At 34.3% G+C, this 20,861-nt stretch overlaps 1 protein-coding gene and 1 long non-coding RNA gene across 6 annotated transcripts in view; one reads left to right on the top strand and one right to left on the bottom strand.

The window, feature by feature from the left end:
- Positions 1–20,861, top strand: part of LOC141514700 (coiled-coil domain-containing protein 91-like) — a 500,695-nt gene that overhangs the window by 72,476 nt on the left and 407,358 nt on the right. The gene's annotated exons all lie outside the window — the stretch shown is intronic.
- LOC141514697 (uncharacterized) overlaps positions 1–20,861 on the bottom strand; it is a 35,330-nt gene that overhangs the window by 11,752 nt on the left and 2,717 nt on the right. Inside the window, exon 2 of the long non-coding RNA XR_012476085.1 lies at positions 18,271–18,337. This is a non-coding gene — a long non-coding RNA (uncharacterized LOC141514697). The remainder of the gene's footprint in view (positions 1–18,270; positions 18,338–20,861) is intronic.

Raw genomic sequence — 20,861 nt, forward strand, 5'->3', positions numbered from 1 at the left:
AGGAGAAGAGGCACATGGAAGAAATTCAAGATTGGAATTTAGGGATCAAAAAATTCTAGAATAAAACTAAGAACTGGGGAAGGTGGAGAGTAGCGGCAGTGGCCTAGAAAAGTATTGAGATGTAGAGAGAGATTAGGAATCATGAAGAGGAAGAAGCATACGAAGAGATGAAACTGTAAGAAATTGTTGTTACATAAAGGAATTTTACAATTTTTGGTCAAGAAAGTAAAATATTTGTAAGTGTGACCATCCCTAGGTGGAACTGAGTTGGAGTAAAAGAATGGGTCTTGAAAGTTGAGGAGGTTGAAGAAAGATGTTGGGTGTTTAGAGTTTGAGGGAACAGTAATATATATTGTAGTATAAATTCAGGAGTTGAGGTAAAGAGGGACACTAAGCTAAGACTCAAAGTCAAAGAAAACAGGGAGACTATCCTAGGGTTAAGAAGATCTTAGTCACTGTGATGGAAAATACCATCCACATCCAGAGAAAGAACTATGGAATCTGAATGCAGACCAAAACATATTATTTTCCATTTAAAATTTTTGTTTTTTTGCTTTATGTTTTTTTAATCCTCTCATGGCTTTTTCTTTTGTTCTGGTTTATTTTTCATAAAATGACTAATAATAGAAATATGTTTAACATATTTGTGCATGTAAAACCTATATGGGATTGCTTGTTCTCAAGAGTGGAGGGGAGAGGAGAGAGAATGAAGGAAAAAATGTGGAACTCAAAATCTTGCAAAAAAGGTGAATATTGAAAACTCTTTGCTTGTAGTTGGAATAATAAATAAAATTTAATTTTAAAAAAGACACTAGTCACCAGTTTATGGATTTATATAAAATTAATATGAGATAATCTGAGGAAATGAAGAAATTTAGGAAAGACTTCGTGTCTGAGGTAATAGTTCAGTTGATATTTGAAGTAAATTTGTGATTCTAAGAGATGAACATGAGAGCCTATTCTCAATATCAGGAACAACCCCTACAAAAGCATGGAAATGGAAAGAATATAAGAAAGACAGTAATCAAGTACATTAAGGGAAATGATGTGGCATAAGTCAGGCAATGTGGTTTAGAACCAGATAGTGATAGTCTTTATATATCAAACCAGAAGAGTTGATTCTGTCTTAGATACAATATAGAACTACCAGTACTTCTCTAACAGATGAGTGATATAGTCAGACCTATGCCTTGAAAATTCCCTTTAGTGATATAGAGATCTTTTACCTTGTCTCCAGTGTTTATCTGTTCAGTGCTCTAGTTATCTTAAGGATGTTTCCAGTGATGGACATGTGGCAGGTTGAAACTGACAAATAAATTTATGATTCTGTCTTTCCTGAGAAATATTTAAAGAAACCTAGCATATGGATAATCAGGGAAAATTTCTGTCTCTGTCAGTACAAATATATAAATCCTCCAATCTGATCCTTAAAATTAATCTTTGATTTTTCTTTGTTATAGATGAATGCTCGGGGTGGCTGGGTGGCACAATGGATAGAGCACCGAGCCTGGAGTCAGGAGTACCTGAGTTCAAATGTGGTCTCAGACACTTAATTATTACCTAGCTGTGTGGCCTTGGGCAAACCATTTAACCCCATTGCTTTACAAAAACTAAAAAAAAAAAATGAGTGCCCAATTTCTAGAAATGGCTAGTCTCAAAACAAAAGGTCTTTATAAAAATTTTAGGTTTTCTTTTGTTGTTATTGTTGTTTTTCCTAAAAATAACCTAAGGATACAAAACAATCGTGAAAGGAGGATGATAGTCAATCACTTCTCTTGTCATACTATGGGCATACCTTGATATTAGGCTGTGGAGCTTCTCAACTCCTAATAGAAATTGAGAGAGAGAAAAGTATTTTGTCATTCCTCTGTTCCCCATGTTGGACAGTACACCATCAATATCTAAACAATTAGTTGTGAAGGTTTGGGTTGGACCTATTAAGTGTTCTGGTCAGAAACTCTGAGGGTCTAATCATCCTAGATTGCAATCTCTAAGATGTTAAATTGGGCCATATTTTGTTTCAATTCTTACCTAGCCTTTGTTCATTAAACAGATGTGGCCTCTGACAAACTGAGACATGAGAAAGACTTCAATTTTGAAAGGCAAAGTTACTCATTGCATCCTGAACCATTGCCAGTCATCTTGACCTTTCTCTTGCTTCTGGACTTGATGACTCTGGAGTAGAGTGCAAAATGCAAGACTTTGCACAACTCTGCCTCTCTCAAATCCAATTCATAAACAAGTCAGAATGTCATTCTTATAATGTTATTGGTCCTCTTCAAGAATGAAAAATAAATAACAGCAATGTGGGAGACCAGCTGCTAACTCCAGAAAATATGAAAGAACTCACTGTTCTCTAATATTCCATCATCCTACATAAAAGCAAAGGTAGACCAAAGATCTTCCTTCAGTGCTCTGACCTGGGCTCATCTCTTTTTTGCTATATACTATTTTGCTTGGTGATCTTACCAGTTTTCATGGGTTTGATATTCATCTCTATCCAAATGGATGATTCTCTTATCTATATATCCAGCCCAGATTTCTTTTTTCACCTCGTCGCATCTCCAGGTTCCTATTAGATATCTCAAACTAGAGGCCCCTGACTTAGCTTAGATTCAACAAGTCTAGAACTAAACTCATTATTTCCCTTGAAATCCCTTCCTTTTCCTAAAGCCCCTATTATTATTGAGAACTTCACTGTCCTCCCAGACCCCAGACATATAGGCTCTCAACCTAGGTATCCAACTATTCATGTTTTCTTACTCATCATATCTGTTGCCAAGACCTATTGATTCTACTATCTTTCTAAGTACTCTTTCTCTCCTCTGACATTGCCATCACACTGCTGCAGATCCTTATAACCTCATGCCTGAATTCTGCCTCAGGTCTCTCCCTATTTTAATCCATCAAAGTCAGCTATCAAAGTGATTTTCCTAAAGCATGGGGCTGGCCATATCATTACCCCCATCCCTTATATTCACTCTACTCCAGTGGCTCCCTATTACCTCCTGACCTTCAGGTTCAAATATAAAAGTTTATTTGACATTCCTAGCCCTTAATAATCTCCCCAGTTCCCCTACACACTTTTCCAGTTTTTTTTTACTCCTTTACTTCATACCATACTTTATGAATGTTTGAGATATATCCTCCTTTCTATTCCTCAAACACTTCATCTCCAGATCAGGCATTTTCACCAACTCTTCCTCATACCTAGAATGTTCTCCCTTATCATCTCTACCTCCTGATTCTTGGCACAAAATGAGGGAGGGTTAATTTGTGGGTTTATGTATATGTGTTTGTTTCTTAGATAAATCATACTCTTTCTCTTCAGTTATTTCTGTGTTTAAGATCTAAAAATCAAAATAACTAGTTTTGAAAGGCCATAAAATATAAATTTCTTAGTTTTTCTCATTCTAGTTTTTGCCTTGTTTTACTTCACATTCTGTGTTTTAAAGTGACTTATAACTCAAAAGGGTGCCATTTCAATTCTTGTTCCCATGTGTTTAGCTTGGCATCTGATGCAAGGTCTCAATTGCAAAATAAAGTGCCAGCTGCTAATGCTGAAAAAAGAATATGGGCAAACGAGGTTTAATTTCAGAGAGAGAGTGTTTATATTTTCCCAGGGGCCACATTAATGAGAGTTCCAACCCTAAATGTTACACTACCAACACTTTTTGAAGACCTGATTTTCTGTTTTTTAAAGCACAATATAACCTCATGTGTTTTTCCTTGAGATCACCTCTCCCCTACTAACCTTCAGATATGGGGGAAATTTTAAATAATACTGCCCCATTATGAGCTTTGCTTGTAGTTTTTATATTTGAAGGGAGGAAAACATTTTTTACAAAGTCCCATAAAATGTATTTGCACAGAGTATTTTTTGAATGTAAAAACTGGCTTGCTCTACATGTTGTTTTTCTGTCAAGTATTTCAGTGACTTACATTTAAGTTTTATCCCTGAAAACTGATCCTCTACAGAACATCAAAAAAAAAAAGAATTTTATACAGTTCTGACTCAATTTGACCAGATGCTAGAAACCTAGAGATTGGTTTGACCCATTTGACCCAAGTCATGATAAGGATGAAATTATAAGCAATTAATGCCAGGACTCCAGGAGTGACAGAGTCAGAGAGAATTCTTTAGCTCAGTTTCCTGTTCATTCAGCTGGGTCTGTTTAGTGGCTTTAATAGGATTAGAGAAACATTTTTATTGAGACTTTAGGAACATTTTCACACTGATCTTTTACTCCTCTCAAAGATGGGCATAAATCCAAAGGATTAAGCATGAGATTTATGTAGAGTTATAATGTAAAATGAGTAGATATACCTGTTTTTCCCTGTTTTTCTCCCTGCTGAGCAAGATATCCATAACCACATATAGGGAAAGACATACAAAGATAAGGACAGATTTTGCAGTGTGATATAATAGGATTCCTTCTTGAATAAGCAGAAATCATCCTACCTCTTAGTAATTTTTTTTTGCAAGGCAGTGGGGTTAAGTGGCTTGCCCAAGGCCACACAGCTAGGTAATTATTAAGTGTCTGAGGCCGGATTTGAACTCAGGGACTCCTGACTCCAGGGCCAGTGCTCTATCCACTATGCCACCTAGCTGCCCCTTCTTAGTAATTTTTTGAGAGGAAAAACAGGACCCCTTTTTTTCTAAAAGGTATATTAAAAAACTGACCACTGGAAAAATGACTGGCCAAACCAAATATAAATGTGTTATCACAGAGTATTAACAAATAGCAAATGACAATTTGTTAGATGACTCAGTAAGATAATGAATATACATATATATATATATATATATGTTCATTATATGTATGTATATACATATAATGTATATATATATATATATATATATATATAGTCATCATGTATATGTATATTCATTATCTTACTGAGTTTTGATGCTAAGGGAGCATTACTAAAAACTATCCTTTTGATTGAGGAGAACCAAGATGGCAATGAAGGCAGCATTTCCTGGGAACTCCTTCCCCCCCACCCCAACCTCCAAAAAAAACACAAAGGATGGCCCTAGCCAAAATTTAGAGGGGCAGAACCCACAGAAAGACTGAGTGATACATTTTCCCAGTCCAAGACAAGTTAAGAAGTTCGGTGGGAAAGGCGTGTTTCACCAGGACCGGGGATTCGACAAAAAGCCATGGCCACAGCTAGGCACAGCCCAGCCCAGGCCATCCAAGAGCAGCCTAGCCCAGAGATCACCAGCAACAGCTTGAAGGGGCAGTGAGAGAACTCTGCTGCACTGGGGTGAGTGTGGAGTGAAGAGCACAGGCTGCAGAATCTGTAACAAGAATTGGGAAAAAGCAGCCTGCACCCCCAGAAACAGTAAGGGAAGTCTGCAGAGATTTCTCTGCTCTCCCTGGGGTAGGACTCTGCTGTTTGCCTACACTCAGATATTTCAGTTTGGGCTTCCAGACTAAAGAACCAAGCTGGATCCCTCCTTATAGCCTCAGGGCAGAGGGAAGTATTGGGGGGGGCATCTACATATCAAAGCACAGGCTAGAGAGTATAAGACCTTGGAGGAATAAAGGTCCCAGTGGGGTATCCCCAAAAAAACCCCAAAGCATTGGAAGTGCTGTAAATTAGTCTTGGGCTCAGGAAATGAGTAAACAACAGAAAAAGAAGAATCTGACCATAGAGAATTATTTTATTCCCATGGAAGATCAAAACACATACTCAGATGAGGACAAAATCGAAGCCTCTGTATCCAAACCCTCCAGGAGAAATAGAACAAGAGCTCACACTGTGGATGCACTCAAAAAAGACTTTGAAAAACAATTAAGGAAGGTAGAAGAAAAATTGGGAAGAGAAATGAGAGGAATGCAGCAAAATCATGAAAACCAAATCAAAAGTTTGGTGAAAGATATACAAAAAAATACTGAAGAAAATAATATGTTAAAATCAGTGTAGGCCTAATGGGAAAAGCAAAACAAAAGGCAAATGAGGAGAAGAATGCCTTAAAAAGCAGAATTGGCCAGCTGGAAAAGGAGGTGAAAAGGCTCTCTGAAGATAAAAACTCTTCAAATGCAGAATGGAACTAAAGGAAGCTGATGACTTTGCAAGAAATCAGGAAGAAATAAAACTCTTCCAAAAAAGCCAAAAAATTAGAAGAAAATATGAAATATCTCATTGGAAAAACAACCAACCTTGAAAACAGATCCAGAAGAAATAATTCAAAGATTATTGGACTATCTGAAAGCCAAGACCAGGAGAAGAGCCTAGACTTCATTTTTCAAGTAATAGTACAGCAAAATTGCCCTGAGATCCTAGAAACTGAGGGTAAAGTAGAAATCAAGATAGTTCATTGGTCACCCCCTGAAAGAGATCCCAAAAGAAAAACTTCCAAATTCCAAAACTACCAAATCAAAGAGAAAATTCTAAAAGCTACCAGAAACAAACAATTCAACTACCAAGGCTCCATAGTTAAGATTACACAGGATCTGGCAGCATCTACATTAACAGCTCATAGGGATTGGAATATGATATTCTGGAAGGCAAATGATCTTGGTTTACAACCAAGAATCAACTATCCAGCAAAATTGAACATAGAGGGAAAAGATGGACATTCAATGAAGCAAAGGACTTTGAAACTTTTGTATTGAGATGACCAGAGCTGAACAGAAAGTTTGATGTCCAAGTACAGGACTCCGGTGAACCATAGATGGAGTGGAAGAGAGGTACTAACTGTGAGGAACTTGATTATATTGAACTGTTTGTATTCCTGCATGGGAAGAAGATATTGATAACTCATATGAACTTTCTCATTTATAAGAACTGTTAGAAGGAGCAGTTACAGATAGGACATAGGAAGGAGAGGAATATAATGGTATGATGTGGCAAAGGGGTGGAGTCAATGGGTGAAGGGGGAAAGTATTGGGAGGAAGGAAAAGGAAATGAAGAAACAGAGATTTCACATAAGAGTCAAGGAATAGAGGAGGGAAAGGTAAGGGTGAATGAGTGAGCCTTCATTCTCATCAAAAATGGCTCAGGGAGGAAATGACATACATATTTAATAGAGTGAGGAAATCTATCTTGCCCTGGAGAAGGATGGGAGGAAAGGGATAGGATGAGGGGGAACGGGGGGGGGGGGGGGCGTGAAGGGGGGAATAGGTGATAGAAGAGAAAGAAGATCATGGGAGAGGTTACTCAAGATTCAGCTCACTTTTGGACAGGGCCAGGATGAAAGGAGAGAGAGGAGAGAGAGAGAGGAGAGAGAGAGAGAGAGAGAGAGAGAGAGAGAGAGAGAGAGAGAGAGAGAGAGAGAGAGAGCATAGAATATATGAAACTGGGGAGAAATAGAGTGGAGGTACAGCTAGTAATAGCATCTGTGTGAAAAAATATTGAAGCAACTTCTCAGGTGGACTTATGATAAAGAAAGCAACTCAGCCCAAAGACAGAGCCATAGAAATCTGAACACAGACTGAAGTAAAATTTGTCTGTCTGTCTGTCTGTCTGTCTCTCTCTCTCTCTTCTTGAGGTTTTTCATCTTCTGGGGGGGGTTATATTTTTTCTTATGTTTCAGTATTACAACATTCAATTTACATCAGTGTATGGCATGGAAACAATGTAGAGACTATCAGACAACCTTCTGGTGGTGGGGGGGAGAAATTGTAGAATTCAGAGCCTTGCAAAAACTGATGGGTACATATTACTATTGTATATAATTGGAAAACAAATGAAATGGTAAAATAAAAAAACTATCCTTTTGAGAACATGTTCTAAAGTTTTTACAGAAGTTTATATAGAATTTAACTTAAGTTCTATATTGTTTAAAAAATGCCATCCTTTCCATTTTGGAGGTTATGTAGGAAGAGGGATCATTTCTCCACAAATTTTTTGAAAATCATAATGATTATGTATATGTATTCATATATATATGTGTATATATATATATATATATATATATATATGATCTTTCAGTCCCCAGAAATGTGTTGTCTTCTAATGATTGAATATGCTAGTTATTCTCTTTACCATTTCTGATTAGCTTGTGTTTCAACTCTCTGGGTTAGGATTAGTTTATGGTCGTGTGATCAAGATTTAATTCCTGAAAATTTTCCATCCCTTTTAAATCAACTCTTCCTAAACTTTTAGACCATATTGATCTTAACATAACTTTGATATGATTTCTCTTAAATCATTCTCCCATTACCAAGGTTTTTTGTCAGTCTGTGTCTGATGTTTCTTACTCTAAAATGGCATGATCACTTCCTCTCAGCCCACAAAATTTCCTTCATTTCTATTAAAGCTAATTTTTCATTTTTTGTCATAATCATGTCTTAATTCATTCAATTGTAAAGAAAAAATTGTCATTAAAGCAAAACTAAAATAAATCAACAGCTTGTCTTTTATTGGAGAACTCCAGTAAATATCCAAATATTTGAAATCTTATTATTAGTACCATATCATACCCCTGTGACAGGTTCTTTTAAATAAACTTTAATTTCTTTCCATTAATGAAAATACACTCTTTCACTCCAATTTCCATTAAAAAAAAAACACAACAACTAGGGATCAGAGCATGGCAAAAATAAGACTGAGTTGTCCCCCAAATCCTTCAATCTTAAATAATGTCTCAAAACAAATTTTGAAGCATCAAAACCTGTAAAAGGAAAACTTAAAGGATTGGAAGGAAAGTTCTGTTGCACCAGGATAAGAGTGGAACAGATCAAGCACAAACTCTGCCCCAGCAAACCAGTTAGCAGGCCTTGGAGGCAACCGAATGAGTGGTTTCCAACTGTCTTAGTCTAGAGATATTAAGGGGGTTAGACAACTAGTCAGAAGGAGATTACTGGGATCCCTCTGCTTTCACAGGGGACAGTACTCTTACAGCTAATGGAAGTCTCAAAACAGGAACTGAATTCCAGTTTTCCTGACTCTACATCTATTCATTGCTTCACCCAGCTGCCTCTATACCTTCTGGTGATGGTACACATATATCATCTTTCTATTAATTGAATGTGGTCAGTTTATTCTTTTTTAGTCTTTAATAATTGTTCATTGATGTCTATCTGTTTATATTTCTCTTCATGACTGTGTTTATACTTCAAAATTTCTCCATAACTCTGTTTCTGTCTGTGTGTGGCTATAAGTTTATATGTGTGGTTTTGTTGCTGTTTTGTTTTTTCCCCAATCAGGAATACTCTGAAGTTTTATATTTTATTAAAGCTCTATGTTATACTCAGTTTTTTTCTGGATAAATTATTCCTTACTTGTAAGCCCATACCTTCTGAAATATCTTATTCAATGTTCTCTATTCCAGGATAGTAGACGCTACTATATCATGTATGATCCTGATTGTGATTACTCGATGCTTTGAGTATTTTCTTTCTGGTGGCTTGCATTTTTTTTCGTTAGGGTTTCCTTCAGGAGGTGACAAGTGTACTGTTCCTATTTCCACTTTATCCTCTGTTTCTAAGATATCTGAACAATGTTGATATTTCTTTAAATAGGAGATCATGGCATTCAGATAGTTCAAATGATTCTTAATTTTTTTCTCTTCAATCTCTTTTCCAAATCAGTTAGTTTTGCTGTAAGATACCTTATATTTTCTTATACTTCTTTGACCTGTTGGCCTTGTTTTAATATTTCTTGGTACCTCACAATATCATTGCCTTCTATTTGGTCTATTTTACTTTTCAGGGAATTTATTGCTTAGATTTTTCTTTTGTGCAAAGTTGTTCATTCTCTTTATAATTCTTTTTGCCAAAACTTTGCCAAAATTTTTCTTCAAATACTCTTCTTCCATTAATTTAAAAAATATATATTTTACTTGTTTTTAACTCTTATTTCATCTCTTTCAGCAATTGCCCAAGCTGTGTTTTGCTCTAGCTGTGTTTTGCTCTGAAGTTTTGTTAGTAGCTGTTTGAAGTCATTCTCTTCCACATTTGTGCCTTGCCCATCCCTATCATGGTGGGGTTCTTTTTTTTTTTTTGGTCCATTATTTAATCCTGTTTCCTGACTCCAGACTTAATATTTCAGAGCTCTGAACATACTTAGGGAAGGTTTGGGCTGATTCTGTTGCTACTGTCTTAGAATGTTGAGTGTTGTGCTAATTCAATATCTCAGAGACAGATCTGGATATCTGAAGTGCTCCCAGTGTGGTCTAATGAAGAGAAAAATCTGAGTCCCACAGACTACCCTGCTCCCACCTTCCCAGTCAGAGCTCCACAACTTCCTGACATGGGTTTGGGGTTTTGGTTTGGACAAGAATGGACTACAATTGGACTTTATCTCTTTCAGCCAAATGGAAAACTTTTTTGACTCCAAATGAGAGAATTGTAAGCTGCCTCTTGATGTGGGATATCCATTTCTGGTTATTCCTCTTCTGGCTATGCTCAACATTGGAAATGAGCTCCTGCTTTACACCTGAGGTCTGAGTGAGACTACTATTGCTTCTGACTTCTGAAATTTCTTTTCTCACTGTACCACCTCAGGCCTCCCTCTCCAGGAATGCGCCTGCTAATCACAGTTAGCAGGTCTCCATCTTCCTATGTCCTGGATCTGTAACCAGGGCTTGGATAGTGAATGACATGTCAGATCTGGAGACCCTGCACTACAAGTTGGTAATACTTTTCTTAGCATATAATTCATACACTTCATAATAATATCTGTAGCCATTTGAGACTGACAATATATTTTTTAAGCTTCTCTATTGCATTTCCTTAACCCATTTATCCAAAGTCAAACTTTAAATTTTCAGGGCTATTGTGTATGGCTCTGATTAGTTCTAGCTACCCTATTTTCATGAATAAATTAATTATCTAATGTAGTAGTACTTTTTTGCATAGCTTCAGCTTTTTCCATTATCTGAACATAAAGTATATTCTGCTTTATTTGTACTTTAAAGTATTTAGGATCACTATCTTACTTTTTGATTTGTACTACTTCAACGATATATTCAAACTGCCAGATATAAGGAAGATTAGTTCAATAAAAATTAGGTTTTATGTGCATTTGCTGGAAGTCTTAAACTCTCAACTAAAAGTCCATTTGGGTATTTACCAGATTCACAGATAGCTTTCAATTCATCTTTTTTGGTATCATTATAGTTTAATTGTCCTGTGCCATTCTGGAGAAGGCAACTGCAACTACATCTAGATACATGAATAAAGCTGAAATGGGAGTTGACCAGTGCTATTACCCTTTACTATCTCAGAGCATCCAGCCTACACACATCAAAATATAAGTTAATTATTATCGTTAATCCATCCTTGAGGTTTTGCTTAAATATATAATTTTTAACTGTTCAGTAATAACCCACTTCAATGACAAGATTATTAAGCTTGTTGACAGGTTTTCATTGTCAGTCAAACCTCTGCTATTATATTAATTTTTTCTCTGATGGCCATAGCTCTCTTTCCCAACCTTCCAGATTGGCATATGTGTTGAAAACAAAGGGTTTGTTTTGACTCTACAGAAGCTAATAATGTTGGATAGATAAGGCAGTTGATTGAATCTTTTAAAGTTTTCTTTCTCTTTTTTTGCATATGGCAATATGTCTATTGATTTCCAAAAGACTTTTTGGTTTGAAATTTTGTCTTTCTTGGGTTCTCTATGCCTGGGCATCTCAAATTTTCTTTCAGTTGCTTCATTTGTTTTACTTATAGATCATAATACCTGGGAGGTCCCATATGTCTCCCGTGTTGCATAATCAATTCCAGAGTTCTTTAGAAAGATTTTAAGTATATCCTTGTAATGCTTTTTCTGACCCTACTATGAACACCTGTCCTATTGAGTTCTCATATAATAGTCTTTTTGGCAAGCATACTCAAGGCAACCTCTGAGGCTGAGGTGCAACAAAGTATGGATCAATTCTATACTGCTTGTGATAATTTTGACCTAACAATTAAAACCAAAGAAAAAAAAAACACGTTTTCCATCACCCAGCACCACATCTTCCATAGATGAACCAGTTATAGAAAATGGAGTTTTGAATACCCTGGATAAGTCCACTTACCTTGGTAGTGTACTTTCCAGGGATATACATGAAGTTGATACACACATCGCCAAAGGAAAGTATAGAAGAGGTATTAGACTGCCCATCAAACTGAAGGTCTACAAAGCCATTATGCTGACCTCATTGTTGTATGCCTGTGAAACCTGGACAATCTACCATGGCAGGAAACAGTCACTTCCATTTAGATCACCTGTCAGAAGAAGATACTAGATGCTGAGGTCCTTCCTCGAGCTAAATTGTCAAGCATACAACTCTTTTATATGTTATAATAAAGAATTCAAATGCCTCAACTACTTAAATAAAAACGTCCTTTTTGGGGGGGGGGAGAAACATTGAGGACATACCTTGCAAGCAAAACCCTGAGGAGAAGAAAAAGAAACAAATTTTCTTTTTTTAAAATATATGCCCATTGTCTTTTTGTGCATGTGAATATATATCAGAAGTGCTTTCTTCTTTGGAGCAGTGTTTATACTGTTACATTATTATGACAGATATGACCACATACTTAAAAGAAACTCCACAGATTGGTTTTCTCCAACCAAATGACCCAGCCTTTCCTCATATCCTTCCAGTATCTTTCCAAAGACATCAATACTATTAATATCTAACTAACCTTGGGAGAACTAGGTGGTGCAGTGGATAGAGCACCGGCTCTGGAGTCAGGAGGACCTGGGTTCAAATTCGGCCTCAAATACTTAATAATAATCTAGCTGTGTGACCTTAGACAAGTCACAACTCCATTGCCTTGAAAAACTAAAAAACAAAAAAGAATAACCAGCCTTCCAGGCAATTCATGTCTCAAATTATTTTCTCCATCAGTGAAATATTATCATTATTGCTTTTCTGTAGCTATTCACATTAGTAGTTTTTATTTACTAATTAACATGACTATGAAGTAAGTATACAACAGTTAGTTGAAAAAAGAGTTTGTACCAATATATTCTTATAATATTATCATGTTTAAATAATAAGCAATATATATTTCCTTTATGATACTCTATTATGGTTCCAGTTCCTAATTATATTATTTTAAAATTTTTTGTCTCAACCTAGATTGTTTTTTAAATAAAACTAGTTTTTTTCATAAAATAGAATTGTACCTGTCTTTGCATTCTTATAATAACATGGTAAATTGTGATAATAAATGAGACATAAGATTTTTGTTTTTGTTTATAATTATTACAAATATATTTGAATTTGTTCATTTCTTTGTCCTTTTGTGGTTTATATACAAGTCAAGCAAGAATCCTCCATCAAAAAATTCTCCTCCAGAATAATTCTTATTTTGGTCTGAGTATTTTATTTACCAGGAAGACCTACATTTAAGCATGTTACTATTACTGTCATTATTATCATAATCATCATCATCATCATCATATTACTAGCATAAAGTTATTTTTACTATCTGTTAACCCACCAGATTGAGAGATGAGAATGTAAGTACCTTTGTCTTCTATTGCTAAATGTTACTTTGGGTTTAACTGGGTTTAACTTTAAATATACTACCCCCTTCCAAGACTTATATATTATTATCACATATTCACAGGGATTTGAGTAATCGAGATCTTAAAAAATATTGTGGTATAATGGGAACCAGATTTTTTAATATTCTCTTGTTTCTTTTTTTCCAACTTCAAGGTTTTGTTGTAAGATGTGTCCTCATTGACTTTTCTAAATTTTGAGTTAATTTATTTGTGTAGTTGAGGCATTTGGTTTCTTTATTATTACATAGAAATATTTTGCAATCATTTTCTAATCCATCCTAGTGTATTAGGAAATGAATATTATTGTTTCTTGGCTTTTATATTTTTTCCCATACTTTTATTTTTCTCCTTGTTTCGGACCCAAACCCTTAATTTAGCACAAGTTATTTATTTTTCTACTCAAGTTAATTGACTTTATTTTTTAAAAGATAACTATACTACAAGTATTATTTTTCAATAAATCATCATTTTCTGTTACAAAAGTAGTACATATTAACTGAGTGTGACAGTCTAGGTTTAGAATTAAGAGCCAAAAACTCTGGAATTCTAAATCTGGCTATACTGCTGATTTGCAGACATGAAACTTGTCAGTGTTATTTTCATCATCATCATCATCATCATACCAGGGAGAATGACTCTAATTTATCAGTACATCTCTCTTAAAACATGTTAGAAAAGCCTCTTTAACAGAATGAAGAAAACCTTACTTTTGAAAAAACTAGTCTTAATCCAGATGTCCAATTTTTACTAATAAGAACTATTTTTACTAATAAGAACAGTAGCAATTAAAATATAATATTTGACATTCATGAAATTCTTTATAGTTTTCAAATTACTATATATCGATTATTTCATTTGATCCTCACAGCACACCTGAGAGAGAGAGAGAGTTAGTTGCAGGGATATCTATTTCCATTTTTCTGAAGAGACCCTGCGATTTAGAGTGGTTAAGTGACATTTTTCAAAGATTTCTAATAGCATATAATCACCATTATCTATTTTATTTTCTATTAAGTCCTAAATTTCATAAATTTTCATAAATTATTTCCTTATCCATAGACCTTACAAGCATATTTTTCCATGTTCCCCTAATTTACTTATGATATCACCCTACATATCTAAATCATTTTGAGCTTATCTTGATATACCATGTGAAATGTTAGTCTGCCAAACTTCTTTCCAGTTTTCCTAGCCATTTTTGGTAAATGCTGAGTTCTTACCCTATAAGCTTGGATCTTTGCTTTTATCAAACACTAGCTATATTCCACTGAGCTGCCCCTTTGTTTCTTAGCCAGTACCAGATTGTTTTGATGAATACTACTTTGTTTGAAATCTGGAACTACTAAGCAACCTTTCTTAAATTTTTATTCATTGATTCATTTGATAAGCTTGATCTTTTGTTTTTTCAAATGAATTTTGTTACAGTTTTTTCTCTTACATAAAATAATTGCCTAACAATTGTGTGGTACTGAATAAATAGATTCACTTAGTCCTGCTATTTGTTAGTAATGTATAGACATGTTAAAGATTTATATGACTTAATTTTATATCCTGCTACTTTTCTGAAATTATTCATCATTTCACCTAATTTTTTGTTGTTTCTCTAGAATTCTCTAACTATATGATCTTATCATCTGCAGAGTGATAGTTTTGTTTCCTCATTGCCTTGTTTTTATTCCTTCATTTTTTGTCTTGTTGCTAGAGTTACCATTTCTATTCTAATATTGAATAGTGGTGGTAATGGATATCCTTACATCACTCCTGATAATATTGGGAAGGCTTCAAGCTTATTCCCAATTGCAAATAGCACTTGATAATAGTTTTAGATATATTTATTATTATAAGAAAATCTCCATTCATTCCTATGTTTTCCAGTATTTTAATAGAAATGTATATCATATGTTGTCAAAGACTTTATCTTCATTTATTAATATAATCATATGAATTTTGTTTTTATTGATATGGTCAATTATGCTGATAGTTTTCCTAATATTGAACCAGCCTGAATAATCTTTGTAAAATATTACTGTAGTCTCCTTGCTAGTATTTTATTAAAAATTTTTTGCATTATGAGTATTCTGGGAAGATGGCAGAAAAAGTCAGAAATTTCCAGACTCACATATTTCCTCCAGAAACAGACAGGAAATCTCCATGAAGTGAATGTAGCAGAAATTAAGGGGGTAAGGCATTTATACTCCTTACCCAACTTTGAGAGTACCTTAGGAAAGACAGGACTTCCAAGGGCTGAGGTTTTGGCTTGAGTGAAATGTAGACACCTCTAAGCTAACACTACTGAATCAATAAACAGTAAATTGGGGAGCAGCTCTGTCAGGAAGCAGATTAGACTTTAAGAAATTTCACCTCACTCATTGCGTCAAGTAATTTCACAATTTATGAATGAACAAGGAAATACAGAACAAAATCCATAAGGTAGATAATTTTGATTACATTAAGTTAAAGTTTTTTTTACAAATAAAATTAATATAGCCATGATCAGAAGAAAAGCACAAAATTGGGGAGAGAATTTTATAGACTGATTCTCAGATAAAAGTCTCATCTCAAATATATAAAGAACTATGCCAAATCTATAAAAAAATGTGTAATTTCCCAATTGATAAAAAGTAAAAGGATATGAACAGGCAGTTTTTCAGTGAGGAAGTCAAAACCATTTGCAATCATACAAAAATGCTCAAAATCATTATTGATGAGAGAAATGCAAATTAAACCAGCTGAGATATTTTACACCGACCAGATTAGCTAAAATAATTGAAGGAAAGGTGACAAATATTGGAGGGACTGTGGAAAAATTAGGATATTAATTCATTGTAGGTGGAATTGTGAACTGATAAAACCATTTTAGAAGGCAATTTGAAATTATGCATAAAAGTTATTAAATTACCTATATACTTTTACATAGCAGAAACACTTCTAGGTCTTTTTCCAAAGATGATTGGAAAAAAGGAAAATATAGTATATCTCTTTGTGATGGTAAAGAACTGGAAACTACAAGAATGCCCATTAATTGGGTAATGACTCAATAAATTATATATGATTTTTGATGGAATACTGTTTTATAAGAAATGATGAGCTACTTGCACAAATAATGAAAAGTGAAATAAACAGAACCAAAAGAACATATATATAGAAATAGCATTTATGTTTTAAAAATTTCTTTGGGCAAATAACTCATTTTAACTATTAAAAATGCTCAAATTATACCTATATAGGATCTAAGAAGAAAGATGCTATTTTCAGCCAGAGAAAGAAATGATAAATAGAAGTATGTATAGAATAATTGTATATGTAAATATACCTATTGGTATTTAATAAAAGCTATGTGGCAGGGGGAGGGGAGAGAAGAAAGAAAAAAGGGAAAAATTTACATAACTTTATTATGTATTTAAAATGAGTAGCATGTACATAATAGATTTGCAGTTTCATGTTCAGTATCTTTTTATTATCCTATGTTATGGAAATGCTGATTTGATTTCATAAATTAAAATAAATAAAATTGTTAATTTTCCAAATTCAAAAGAAATTGATTGCATTGCATTAAGTAAATTTGTCTCTCTTAATATTTATGAAGTTATTTGTTCCAGGCATTGTGCCCATTGCTGAGGGAAGGGAGTATACAAAAAAAAGGACAGAAAACAGTACCTTCCCTCAAAGAGCTTATAGTTTATCCGGAGGAGACAGCATGCAAAGGAACATATTCAAAACTAAGCTATATAAATAGGAAATACTTTACAAAGAGAAGGTTCGAGGAGGAAGAGGGTTGGTATAGGTTTCCAAGTAAAAGAAGGGATTTTATTTGGGACTTGAAGGAAGCCAAGGAGGTCAGAAGTTGGAAGGGAGCAAGAAAAGCATGGGTCACAGTCAAAGAAAATGACCACAGGCAAAAGATATAGTGTCATGTTTGAAGAAAAGAGACTAATGTTACTAAATTGAAGAGCACCTGATGGGTAGTAAAATGCAATAAGCCTGTAAAGGCAGGAAAGGCCTGGGACTTTGAATGCTAAAAAGAGGATTTTGCATTTGATCCTGGAGGCAATAAGGAATAATTGAATTTTATTGAGTAACAAGAGCTATATCAGACCTCTGCTTAAGGAAAATCATTTTAGTGGCTAAATAGAGGACAGACTTAAAATAAGGACTGAAGGTCTTCTTTCAGTAGGCTATTGCAATAGTATAGGGAGAAAGTGATGTGAGCAATTCTCATGGTATTGCCCACTTCCATAAGTAATAAGAAACAAAGGGAATGAGGAGAGTTCAGAGGGAAAAATAATGAGTTCTGACTTTAAGCATTTTGAGTTTTAGGTGTCTACTGGACATCCAGTTTGAAATGTCTGAAAGGCATTGAATATGTAAAATTGGAAGCCAGCAGAAAGTTTGGGGCAAAATAGGTAGATTTGGGGGTCATCAGTATAGAGATGGTAATTAACTCTATGGAAACTGATAAGATCATCAAGTGAAGTAGGATAAAGATAAAGAGGGAAAAGAAGACAGAGGTCTGAGTGATATACAGTTTGAAGACCAAGATCCCTTCCAACTTCTGATTTTTTATGTTTCTATCTGGAAAAGTGAAATGTCAGTCTTTGTTGAAACACTGGCTATTCAGTTAAAATGTTTGGTTCCAGGTGTTTAAATATTCTACTTTTTTGAGGGAAGCATTTCATTCTGGCTACTCATAACCATTTCAACAGGTGTTGTTGCCATTTTAGTTGCATAACACACCCAATTTTAGCTTCCATAATTGAAAGCAAACCTCCCTCACTTGTTTATAAGAAGATAGTGTTTTCTTACCCTGGATCCAGCTGGGAGGCAACAAGGATTTTGAAAGGACTTGCGTAGTGTTTTCTTGCTTACTTCCCTAAGTGGAATAAATCTGTTTTAAAGATGTGCCATACAGATGGTATTATTATTATTATTATTATTATTATTATTATTATTATTATTATTATTAGGTTCCAGTGGTCAAGTGCAGACCATAAAATTCTGAAAAATGAAGAAGGATAGTATTATATATTTTAGGTAGAAGAAATCTATTCATACCAAGTACCATTTGATTAAATCTGGCTTTATCCCAGTTTGCATATTAATAATTTCCTAATATACATCCAATTAGTACTCAGTCAGGTGTATTGAAACATTCAAATGGACAGAAATAAATGTCCAGACCTCATGGGGACCACAAAATCGATTTTGCACACACATGCCATGTGCATATATGTACATATTCATGAACATGATTCATTTCTTTTAATTTATTATTAACAAAGAAGGAAGTAGTCTGTTGTTTTCTCATTTGCTTCTCAGATTTAGATTCTTTGAGGTAATAATGTGCCACCATTTTATGAAAAAAATGATTATGCAAAATAAATTATTTTTAAAGTAGTCAATTGATTTTAAAATCATTCTGGTGAAATTTTCTTAGATTAGTTAGTTTTGTTAATATGGTCAGGAAAACATCTAAAAATTTCAATATCATACAAGGAGAAGATAATTGATTGTATAGTGGACTTTTTCAACTACAAGACTTGTCAGCATGATAACATTTCATTTTGAGACTGTTCTGATAACTAGAATATTTTTTCCCTAATATTATTTGATCTATTCCCCTTGATAATTTCCTCCAAGATTAAACAGAACAAGTTTGCTTTGTCCTCAAGGTGAGAGCTCTTTAAACACTTAAAGAAAGCTCTTATGCTCCCCATGAATATTATCTTCTCTAGACTAAACATATCTTATTCCTTCAACAAATTTTCAAATGATATGGATTCAAGGCCCTTCATCCTGGTTGCTTTCCTCTGGACACTTAGCAGCATTTCAATATCCTTCTTAAACCATGACACTCAGAACCAAAAGAGCATTCAAATGATGTCTCATGAAGACATGTTACCAGGAAATTATTACTCCCTTATCCTAGAAACTATGCATCTCTTAATGCAGTTCAAGTTTGCATTAGCTTCTTTGGCCACTACATTTTAATACTTACTCATGTTGAGTTTTCAGTTCACTCTAAAATCCCTATACCTTTTCAGAACTTCTATCTAATCATACTCCCTTCATGTGCTGAAGCAATGGATTTTTCAAATTCAATTAATTTTACATTTATCTCTTCATAATTTCATCATTTTAGATTAATGGTCAAACCTGTCAAATTCATTTTGGATCCTGATACTATCCTCCCAGTCTCATATCATCCATAGATTTAATAAGCATGCCTTCTAGGCCTCTAACCAAGTCATGAATTAAAGAATGTTTACTAGCACAGTGTCAAGCACAGATTCCTAAGACACTCTTCTGGAAACTTCTTACCATATTTACACTAAAACATTTATAACTATTATTGAGTCTAATTATTATTGAGTAGTCAGGCCTAAATCCATATTATGTTAAAGTCTACATCTTTCCATCTTCTCTACAAGAATATTAAATACTCCACAATAATATTAACTTTGCTAAACTCAGTGGAGTCAGTCTAGAGGTGTTAATATATATGAGATAGAATTTAGATTCAGATTTTCCTGATTCCAGGTACAGCCACACTTAAGAAACCTGTTCAAAATCTTGAAAATCAATTTAGAAAAAAAAAGTCAGAAAGAAAACATGCGACAAATGGTCTAAAGAGCCATAGAAACATTCCAGGCTTTAGACCTTTAATAATTTTTTTGGCAAGGTAATCAGGTTAAGTGACTTGCCCAAGGTCATACAGCTAGGTAATTATTAAGTGTCTGAGGTCGGATTTGAACTTAGGTCCTCCTGACTCCAGGGTTAGTGTTCTATCCACCACCCACCTAGCTGCCCTAGACGATTAATAATTATATTTTTTAAAAAAAAACCTCCTCAATTGTTTTGTGAAAAAAGTCACTAGACCTAATATCCAAGTCCTAGAGTCAAAATTCAAACCCAGATCATTGGGATCCAAATCAATCAATCTTTCCATTGTGGATTCCTTTTTTTTTTTAATGTTTAAGCAAGCTCTTTAGCACATTTTCTATTGTTGGAAAGCTGAATAATTTCTCTGTTTCCTTTATCAGTTGTGAAATGTATATGAATGAATAGAATTGCTCCCTGTCACTGTAAGCCCATAAATATACTTTGGGAAGAATTATTATACTCTTCAAAAGAATGTGAATATAGATTCCTATCTGAAAGCTTCAACACTATCTCACCCACCTCTTTCTACAGGATGCAACTTTGTGACTTTAATTTTTTAAAATCACCTTTGAAAATTTTAATTTGAACAGAATTTTTCAGTGAACTATAAATGAATACTGCAGTTTTGAATCCCAGTTGCCTAGCATTTTCAGTTGACTATATGTCAAATATACAGCCAGTGCAAAAACATTTTACTTATCAGTTCTTTATACATCCCTGTGGTTCATTTGCTA

Source organism: Macrotis lagotis, chromosome 2 (assembly GCF_037893015.1).
Source record: "Macrotis lagotis isolate mMagLag1 chromosome 2, bilby.v1.9.chrom.fasta, whole genome shotgun sequence".
Taxonomy (NCBI): domain Eukaryota; kingdom Metazoa; phylum Chordata; class Mammalia; order Peramelemorphia; family Peramelidae; genus Macrotis; species Macrotis lagotis.